Here is an 11,195-nt window from a genome sequence, read left to right as displayed (position 1 = left end):
CACACCCCAAAAACCCATAAAATTATGTATACCATTTATATTACTACTGGATCTTTATCCCAAAAAATATCAGAGATAGGGGAAAAGGACTTAATTGACCTTTGTTATTAAGTAGACAAACATAGTCATATACACCTACATAAATTAAAATCAATTCAATTCAAAGAGTGTAATGGGATGGGTAGAAGGTAGCATGTTTTCTCCTTCACTGGTTTCTATTGTCTACTGGCTATGTAACAGTGGGAAACCTTTTAGTATCTTGGACAATTCTCAACCACCTACGAATTGGGTGATTCTCATCAGTTGAGAGCATGTCTACAAAGAAGCCCTTCCCCTCCTAAAGAATCAAAGGTTCAGACTTATCCTCTGTTCCTCCCCAAAAGGAAACGTAGATTTGAAACCAGTCTAAATTATCCTAATTCTAAACTACTAGGATCAAAACTAGTGAAAAGGGACATTATTGAACCATATATTGCCACATTGCTTTGATAAACACAATAGAAGAAACAGTATTTTAATGATGCCTTACCAATTCATGTTATTTATGAGATTCCTCCTGGTGGTAAGAGTTAGGTCTGGGACACCTCCTAGCGGTGTGACCCTGGGTGGGACACAACCCCCACAGTCTAGCTCTTATTGTTCTTCTGCCTTGGAATGAATACTTAGTATTGATTTTAAGATGAACATAAAGTTTAAAAAAAAGTTAAGACTGGTAAAACTTTGAAGTGGTCTGGTAATAGTATTGCATTTATTTACAGATTGTTCTGAAAATATCAAATAAAATAGGTCTATGAAGCCACTGATGATTACTGAGAATTTTGGGAGTCACAGCCCTGTTTTACCTTATGAAATCACTATTGCAAGACTTCAGGCATTTATAGAATATGAACTTTGGCATTATTCCTTTGTTGGGGGACATAGATAAGATCATGGAAAGGTCTGTGAAGCACATCAGGGGAAAAAATACTCAACTCAAAAAGATTAGAGGCCTCTGACTATTTTGATCCTGTCTAGTATTTACTCTTAGAGTATAGCAGATGGAATTTAAAAAACCTGAATCTATATATCTGTAGATCTCTTTCTCCTCTCTCTCTCTCTCTCTCTCTCTCTCTCTCTCTCTCTCTCTCTCTCTCTCTCTCTCTCTCTCTCTCTCTCTCTCTCTCTCTCTCTCTTTCTCTCTCTCTCTCTCTGTCTCTGTCTCTCTTAATAACAGATCTAAAAGGCTACAAAAATATTCTAGGACCTAGAAAATTAGAGATTGATTTTTAAAATCTGAGAAAGGAAGGTTTTGGTTTGTTCATTAACAACTCTATATCCTATGTTTGGCTGAAAATAGGAAGCTTCCAGGACTGAAGATAGGGATTCTTGAGCAAATACTATTTTTGTCTAAGGAGCTGAAGAATATTAAAATGAAGATATTGAGTTTGTTGGGGAGGGCCTTTGGAGACATTTGGCTCTGCCGAAGAAATGCAGGAGACATAATCCCTTGCAGAGGTAAAGATAAGACAATGAATGAAATTAATGTTTTGTGTAATAAACATGTATACAACAAGATTTGCTTATTTTTTCCTCTGTTGACTATCATAAAACCTGAGGTTCATTAGCTCTATTGCAAATCATGTGATACCTGTCCTGTGAAAAAAATGCAAGTACTCTTCAACATGTTTTTGCTCCTCATAAAGCAAGCTAAAATACACATGTAGAAAAACATGGATAGGAATTTCAACATTCTTCTTCATTAAAATTTCTAGATGTATTTTAGTTATGGAAGATAAATTATACTTTGGTCCTTTTTGTTAATATTGGGGTAGAATTTTATGATTACATAGAAAAGTTGCAGTCCACAACAAATGTAATTAAATCATCAGCATGCAATATTCCCAGGGTATTATGACCAATATTTATACCAAAAACATATTGCATTAGTGCATAGAAGAGTTAAATTTTGCAAATACAAACTCTCATTTTGTTAGCTTTCCCAAAAGATTCATTAAAACCTTTTTTCCTCAAAAGATTATTTGAGAGATCAGAGTTGAACAGGGACTGAAGTATACTTTGATTAATGCTAATTACTGAATGCTACAAGCATACTACAAATGCAATTTCAGCATACTTGTGTGCTTTGTTGGACAAACATCAGTAGCCACTTTCAGTGTTGGTGATGGGCAAATGTCATACGCCCAGTGGGACAGGTCATTCTCAGTAAGAACATTTGACTCTGATTATGCAGTGGGGAAGAAGGGGAGGTAACGGAAAGGGACAGTCAGCCTTGAATCTTTTCCTTTTTGACCAGAGTAGTCAGAAGGACAAGCATGCGACTATGAACAGCTGTAATAGAAGAGAAAGAGCTGGGGGTATGATTTCAAATGCCTTAGGTTCAAAGTCAGATTCCAATAAGATTCATAAATAATATTTGTTAATCTGTATTTATAAAAACTAAACTCTATATCCACCAAGACTTGTCTGTTGGTTTCTAAGAAAGAATCTCTCTCTGTCTCTGTCTCTCTCTCCTTTCTTTTTTTTTGGGGGAGGGGTCTATTTTTCTTTAGTCTATCTTTGTTTTTGTGTAGTCTAATCTAGTCTAACTTTCCTTTTGTTTAGTATATTTTAACAGTAGCTAACTTGGTTCTCACTGCCTGAAAGCCAAGAGTATAGCATTTCACCCTTCCCCAAGAGTTCTCTTGTGCCCTTAAATGGATTTGGGAGCTAGTCTCTCTGCTATTGACTCCTGCCACAATGGATGATGCTTTTTAATTGTATGGGTCCCTTACAGCTCAAGTCCTTTAATCACTTAACACTGGGCCAGCTTTTGCAAAGGCATCCTTCCTCCAAGTAATATCTATCTAGATAAATGCATTCAGCCTGTAGGTATTTTATATATATTAAACAGTGTGTGGAGAGAGTACTCAAAACTTGAAGGTTATGAAAGGTCTTTTGGAAGAGGTAATATCTAAGATGTGTTTTGAAGGAATCTAGGGATTATATAAAGGGGAGGTGAGGAGAGTGTGCAGTTTGGGTTTGGGAGAGATAACCTAGGCAAAGGCACAGAGTCAGAAAATTCAATGCAATAAATAGGGAGATTTAAATAGTTTAGATTGACTATAACAAAAAATTTGTATGTCTGAATTACATAATCATTCTGGAAAGATAGGTTGGAACCAAACTGTGAAGGAATATATATTCCTTCACAGTTTGGTTCCAACCTATATATATATATATATATATATATATATATATATATATATATATATATATATATATATACATGTATATATATATATATATATATATATATACCATACATATATGCACATTAAAATAAATAAATTATGTTTTATATTTTGTTTTATTCCTTATTTTTAATTTTTTTGTTGAGATTGCTTTTAAGATGATCATGAATTTATTTTTAAAATGACTTTAAATATGGAGCTAGCCACCTCTTAAACATAGCTCAATTCCCCTATCTGCTAATGTCTTCTTTAAACTCTACCTTCCATCTATTGGCATTTATCTTCTCTGTCCTGATTTATGTAAATATTGTTTACTCCATTAGGATGTAAATTCCTTGAGGGCAGAACCTGTTTTTACTTTCTTTTTGCATTCCTCAAAGAGAACACATTGCCTGTCACAGAATAAACACTTGTTGATTGATAGGTATCTACTAATCCTTCTCCACCCCACCTCAATGACTAAATAAGTAAAATCCAGCAGGTGGAAGAAATGTGAAGCCATATTTCTCATTTTACCCATCCTCATGGGTAAGGAGTACGGTATCAAGGGAAATTACAGAGTGCAAAGAGTTTTGATTGACAAGCCCTCAAGACTCCGAATTCTCCCAGGGCTGACAGGAAAAGTTCCAAACTGTTGAAGACACAGTTCTGCAGCTGACAGTCTGGAGCTGAGAAGTGAAGCCTGAAGGGTGCAGATCTGATCTCTGCTGGACTCCCTTGGACATCTTGAAAGCAGCCCCTTTGAATACTATCAAGCACGAGTGAGCAGGAGTTTCCCCAATACCCTCTGGTGGACAGAGAGGAAAATTGGAGGAAATCAGTCTCTCTTTTGGACATCTGAGGACTCAGCTGGATTCCTGTACCTGACCTATCAAAGCACTCTCTGAGTGTGAGAAATCTGGTTACCTGTTGGACTTGCCTTTAGGAATTTATGTAATTAGTTAAGGTAGTTAAATAGTGGGTTTAATTAGAGGGTAAAGCAATCAGATTTCCCTTCTCCCATTTTCCTTCCTCCCTTCTCTGTTAATAAATTCAATATTATTTATATGTGCTGTTTTCCTTTTGTATTACCTTCTTTCCCCCTTTCCAAAATATAGATTTAACAGTACTTATTTTTTCATGGCTCTCCATCTCTTCTTTCCCACTTTTCCATTCCCTTATACAGACATGCATTGGAGAGATTGTGGGTTTACCTCTACTACAAGCAAATATTGCAAAATTATCGTTTAGGAAACTGACTCAGATAAATGAAGTAATTTACTTGTTTAAGATTTCAATGAATTAGGAGTGGTGTGGGGAGTAGTATTAGGGATTCTTGCTTTATTCTTTTTCAAGTTATTTAAATGCTGAGATATTTATTAGAAAAATAAAACTTACATTGAACTAAACTTGGCTAATTTTAAATGGCTCTTCAATGTCAAAGGCTGAGAACAGCCTTCAGAATGTAGGAAGTGTCCAGGAATTTCTAATTTCAATTATTTGCTTTTTTTTTTAATACTAACAATTAGGACCTGATTTTCCTGTGTTTGAATACAACATACAGAAATACAATAATCTCTTTTTTTAATTAAAATCTTATTTAATTTATTTTTTCATGTCAACACAATTTTTAATCATTGTTTTTTTGACACTTTGCAATTTATGTTCTCTCTTCCTCTCTTTTCCTCTTTCTGAAAGAGGACATAATATAATATAGGTTATATATGTGCTATAATGCAGTACATATTTCTACATTCATCATGTTGTGAAAGAAGACACATTACTTTTACAAGAAAAAAACTCATGAAGGAAATAATGGGGAAAGTGGTGTGTTTCAATCCGCATTCAGATTCCTTAAGTTCCTTCTATGGTGGTGGACAGCTTTTCTCATTATGACCCCTTTGGAGCAGTCCTGGATCCTTGCATTGATCATCATACTTTATGGCTGTTACTGTGTATAAAATTGTGCTTCTAGTCACTTCACTTTGGGTCCTTTTATGTCTTTTTTTTATGATTGCCTGTAAGTCATTTCTTATGTATTTCACAACAATTTTTTAAAACTATTTTTCAAGGACTTAACTAGAAAGAAGACAAAACAATTCTGTGGTGATAGAGGTCTAATTAACCACTTGTGGTTCATAGACTTGGTTTAAAATCGAGGGGGACAAATAGAATTCCTATGAATAAAATGCTTGTATCATACACTCCTTCTCTATGTCTTTCCTCTCCAGTGTATCTTTTGTTCTACTTGATGGTCCTATAGAAAATCAGCATTTTAAGATCAATGGTCAGATAGAAACAGCAACACCAACATGATCTGTCATAGCTTCTGTATGGGAAAACCTATTGTGCTTAGTAAAATTCTATCCCTAAGTGAATCCAGGGATTTTCTAATATGTAACTGCTAAATCAACTAATTGGTAGTTTACATTTTAATCCAGGAGTTGTCAAGCAAAAGGAATCCTCATTTTTTCATGGCTCTCCATCCTTCCCCCTTCCCCTTCTTGTCCCCCCAACCATTCCTTCATACAGGCACAGCTTGGAGATATTGAAGGTTTGGTTCCTGACTACTACAATAAATCAAATATTGCAATAAAGTGAATCATGAATTTTTTAGTTTCTGATTCCATATAAAAGTTATAGTTATACTATGTTGTAGTCTATTAAGTGTACAATACTATCATGTAAAAAAACCCCTACATTTCTTAATTAAAATACTTTATTGCTAAAAAAGGCGAAGTATCATTATTTGAGTCTTCAGCAAGTTGTAATCTTTTTTTGCTAGTGGAAGAATTTTTCCTTGATGTTAATGGCTGCTGACTGATCAGGGTGGTGATTGCTAAAAGCTGGGGTGGTTGTGGCAATTTAAAAAAATAAGACAACAATGAAGTTAGAAATTATGATGAATCTTTCACTTACACACTTAGAGGCTATTGTAGGGTTGTTAATTGCCCTAATTTCAATATTGTCCTGTCTTAGGGAACAGGGAGGCCCAAGGAAAAGGAGAGAGGCAGAAATCACTGATTGGTAGAGTCCTCTGAACAAAAACATTATTTGTTGAGTAATTTCAACATCTTATAAGGGTGTGGTTTGTGATGCCCTCGAATAATTATAATAGTAACATTAAAGATATTGTGTGTGTAACTGCATTCCCCAGCATGCCTCAGGGGTCCCTCCTACTTCCTGGTGTGGGATTTGGTCTTAAATAGACCAATCCTGTGCTAGGGAGGGGCCATGCCCTCCACTTCCAGGTGTGGGATTGGTCTATATAAGGACCAATCCTGCACCGAGAGGGCTTGCTCTTTTATGAATAAGTGTGTTGAATGGGGTTAGGAGTGAGAGTGGTGAGTTAATTTCATGGGGAAACTCCCCAGGTTTTTGTTTGAATAAAGTGTCATATTGAAGAGAGAGAGGAGTTTTCTTTTAGCCCTTTCCACAGATCATTGACCACAGATCACTATAACAGGTATAATAATACTAAAAATTTTGAAATATTGCAAGAAATACCAAAATGGGACTCGGAGACATGATGTGAGCACATGCTATTGGAAGAATGATATTGATAAACTTATTTGATACAGGGTTGTCACAGACCTTCAATTTGTACAAAAACATAATTTTGCATGTACAATAATAATTTAATTTTTAAATTTTAAAATAAATTATTCATTTTATATATTATTTATATTAGTTATTTATTTGATTTAGTTAGATATTTATATATAACATATATACATTAGTTATTTTATTTATATAATATTTATTATTGTACAATATTAAGGCTTTGGGGGCATCTATATCAAGTGGCATATTGTATTTCCTCACAAACTTAAAGTAATTCCATCCATATTATCCACCAGCCTCACTCCCCTTCCCAGAATGTATCCAAAGCCACATTTCATATCCTCTTTTGCCCATCTGAACATTTTTATTTTGCATAGCCTGTCTTTGCTGCTCCTAATTAGTATTTAAGAATCTGAATAAGCTAGGCAAACTGGCCACAAAAGATTAACTATAAATCATTTGTGCCAGATGGTGTATTCTGTTTACCAGCTGCTAGTGGAGCCATACCAAGTGTTCTATTGCACTTTGAGAGTTCATTAAGTGGTCTCTAGTGTGAATATTTGTTGATTTTACAGTTGGACAGATTCTCTAATCAGAGAAAACACAAGGCATTGGAAAATCAAACCCATGGAAAGGTTGAATCCTTCTGTTTTTTAAAGTATGGTGGTAGTTTGATTTGGATAAATGGATGTATCCTCACTATTAATTCTTTCCACCCAAGGGCATGCCCTATCAAGGACACAATTTTCTTGGTGATAGAAATTGGAGTTGAGGGGACCATCCTTTAGGGTAGTTCTTTTTGCTTCAATATGGAGTAAATTGTTCTTGCAGCAAGTGGAATTATTCACTAATTAAAGGGTCAGCACTTCCAGTCCTCTTCATGCTTCATGCTTAGGAATGTCTGGTTTTCAGTAACCTATAAATAGACTTCAATTTTGCTCTATTCCATAAGTGCTACCCAAGGATCATTAGAAGGCAGGACTTGCATCCTTAAAGAATTCAAAATAATCTCAAAATGAAAGCAAAAGAGCTATGGGAAAGAAAAGGAAAGACAAAATCAGCTTTGGGATCTTATTGTTTTTTCACTGGCCTAGGATAATTTAAATGAGGACAGTAGAGTCTATAGGAATCATAGACAGCTTCCAATCCTCTATAAAGCCACAATCATATCTCTTTCTATTGAACTCAGGAAACTTTTAGTAAGCATTTACTAAATGAAAGGCAAAATATAAAAAAAAGAGCTCTGGTGTATAAAGAATAAAGTTGAGGTGAGAATGTGTACATATACAAGTAAATAGAAAATATATACAAAGGACATATAAATACAGTTGTCCCTTGCTATATTGAAGTTTACCTGTTGTGGCTGTACTGTATCATGGGGTTTTTTTAAAGTCTAATTATGTATAGCAAAGTTTGCTCTATATTGTGGGATTTTGCAGATGAATACCATACTGTACACAATGGAAATGCAGTATGCCACTACCTCTTGAGAAAGTTTGCCAACATGAGATTGTATATGTCACACTATTGGCTGTTGGAATGAAAGGGGACCAACAACATCACTGTTTCCTATATCCTGGGTACTGATTGACTCAATGACTATAGCATTAGTCTGTTTACTCTCCTGCACTGTGCCCATACATTCAGCATCTCTCCTTGTCCTTTTCACATCAATGTCTGATTGCTGTGTGCTGAGGTGGTGTGTTTTTGTGAAGTTTTCATAAAAGTTTGAATTTATTTCAAACCGTATGTCACCTAAATGTTCTGTGCCTTTTAAGGCTTTTGGCAGTGAACCCAAGCACCAAATTATGTAGGTTTAAGAGTGTAGAAAGTGTTTAAGAGCATACGAAGTGTTTATAAGAGAATGGGAAAGGTTAATAAGAGTGTGGAAAATGTTTACAGGAGAGGGGGAAGGGTTTATGAAGCCTTAAAATATATATAAATAATCAAATAAATATAAAGCTGCTACTTCACGAATTTTCACTTATCATGGGCGTCTCTGGGACATAACTCCCAGGTGAGGGATCACTGCATAGAAGTCATTTGCATAGAAGTTATAACTAATCCCATGAAAGCTGTGATGAGATCAAAGAAAGAGAAAGAGGGTATACATCAATACATATGTGGATATGTGTATATATCAGCAAAGGAGAGAGAAATAGCTTGATGAACAGGAGAAAAATCAAGAGAAAATATCATGAAAACTCAGATGGAATTCAAGAGGAGAGAATGGTCAACAGTGTCAAATGTTTCAGACATCAAGAAATATGAATCCATGCTGAGAAAAAGAAATTTGGTTAGAAGTAAGGAAATTAAAATCATTGATAATTAGGAACAGACTCTCAGTTTAGTGATAAAATCAAGGACAAAGAGTTGAGAAAGTGAGAGGAGAGGAATTGGAAGAGATTGTAGATTGATTTTTTCAGGGAGGAGTGTGAGAATGAAAAGAAGGAAGAATACATCTTTTTAAAAAGATGGGCCTCTATCACACTTGTGGGATACAAAATATATACAAAAATACAAAGTAATTGGAGGAGGAGGAGAAGAAAGGAAGGATGGAGGGGAGAGAGAGGAGTAGGGATGGAGGAGAGAGAGAGGAGAAAGAGGCAGAGAGAGAGGCTGAGAGAGAGGGAGAGAGGGAAAGGAGAGACAGAGAGAGAGAAAGAATATGAAGACAGAAAAATTAGGTTGGAATTAAATTGCAAAAGACTTTAAATGGCAGCTTATGATTTTTTTAAAAATCTTCACAGGTAATTGGGAGCCACAGAATGTTTTTGAAAAGGAGATTGATATGGTTGGATCACTGTCTTAATAAGGATATTTTGACAGCTGCGTATATGCTAAATTGAAGATCAGTGGGAATAAACTGAATGCTATTGTAAGAGTCCAGTTGAGAGGTGATTAAGACCTCAGCCAGGGTGGTAGCCATGTGAATGGAGAGAAAGGGGGAATTTAAGAGACATTGTACAGTGTAAAAATAGACTCGAACTCTGGACTTCAATCCCCAGAAGCCCTTGCTCCACTTCCCCAGAATGCTTTGAATTCTCATGTGGGCTGAGATCTAGAAGGGATTTAAGCTGATTGCAAAGGCTTTTGTTGCTCGCTTTTGGACTTCCGTTTTGGAGCAGACACGTCTCTTCCATGATGTGAGATTATCTTGTCTAGGCCTCTCTGGCCTAGGCACATGTTTCTTATCCTGTATTTTCTTTAATCCTTACTTTTAATAAACCTCTAAAAAATATAATACTCCTTGCAGAGAGAAACTAATTTCTACCTGCCTCAGTCTCCCCTAAATTTTAATCTTTACAACAGGTAAAAATGACTAAATATAGGTGGTGAGGGATAGTCAAGAATACAGCGATACTTTGGTTTTCGTCCATAATCCATTGGAAAACAATGGCCAAAATCTGAAACCAACAAAAATCAAGGCAAATATTTCAATATGAATCAATGTAAATTCAATTAGTTCTTTCTAGACATTCCAAAATACATACCAAAAGCACATTTTATACAGAAAAAGAAAATGTTTAATACTAAAAACAATAAGAAATTAATATAAAATGAATATAAAAGACTAATGTAAAGAATAAATGAACATTTAACATGGCATTCACCTTTTTGAAGACTCTTCTTGTCATATGGAAGACAGTGAGGAGGGGAGAGAAATGTTATTTGGAAGAGTAATGCCCCTCCATAAGGACCTTAGGTATGGGTACTAAAAGGAAACCTTCTTTGGTCCCATGATAGAGCTAAAAGGAAAGGGTTAGCTTATTAGCAAGGAAAATACTTAACAGGAACAATGAGATTTGAGCACATGTGATTTTATCTTACAGGCCTTATGTACATTTTGAAACTGAAAAACACAAAATAAACAAATTAAGCCAAATATTGTATACTTTGTAATTGCTTATTTGTAATTGTGATATTAGCACTCTCAATCAATCAAAAAAAAGCACAAAAACACTGGAAAGCAATGCAATTGTTTGGTTAGATACTAGGGGTAATGATCACACAAGTAGAAACAATACCACACTGAGCAGGAGAACACTTGGGTTGCCCTTTGTTTTTGCAAAATTAGCAATGAGCACGCCAAGAAATCTGAGGCAACCAAAGAAAATGGAGATAAATTTTTTTTGGGAAAAATGGATGAAAACTGAAACTGACAATAACTGATGTCAACAAAAACCCTTAGCTTCTGTCTTGGAACCAATACACACAAGGCAGAAGAGTGGTAAGGGCTAGGCAGTGGGGGTCACACAAAAACCAAGGTGTTATTGTATGAGATGACTGAAGTCTTGAACCTGGTTGATTAGGAGAATGGTGCTATACCTAATCCAAAAGTATAAAGCCTGGAGAAAAGGTGGATTTACTGAGGGAAATGAGTTGCATTTTGGATGTTGAATGTGAAATAGTGTCAGGATA

The sequence above is a fragment of the Monodelphis domestica genome, chromosome 8, assembly GCF_027887165.1.
Source record: "Monodelphis domestica isolate mMonDom1 chromosome 8, mMonDom1.pri, whole genome shotgun sequence".
Taxonomy (NCBI): Eukaryota; Metazoa; Chordata; class Mammalia; order Didelphimorphia; family Didelphidae; genus Monodelphis; species Monodelphis domestica.
Note: the sequence above shows the minus strand (reverse complement) of the source record.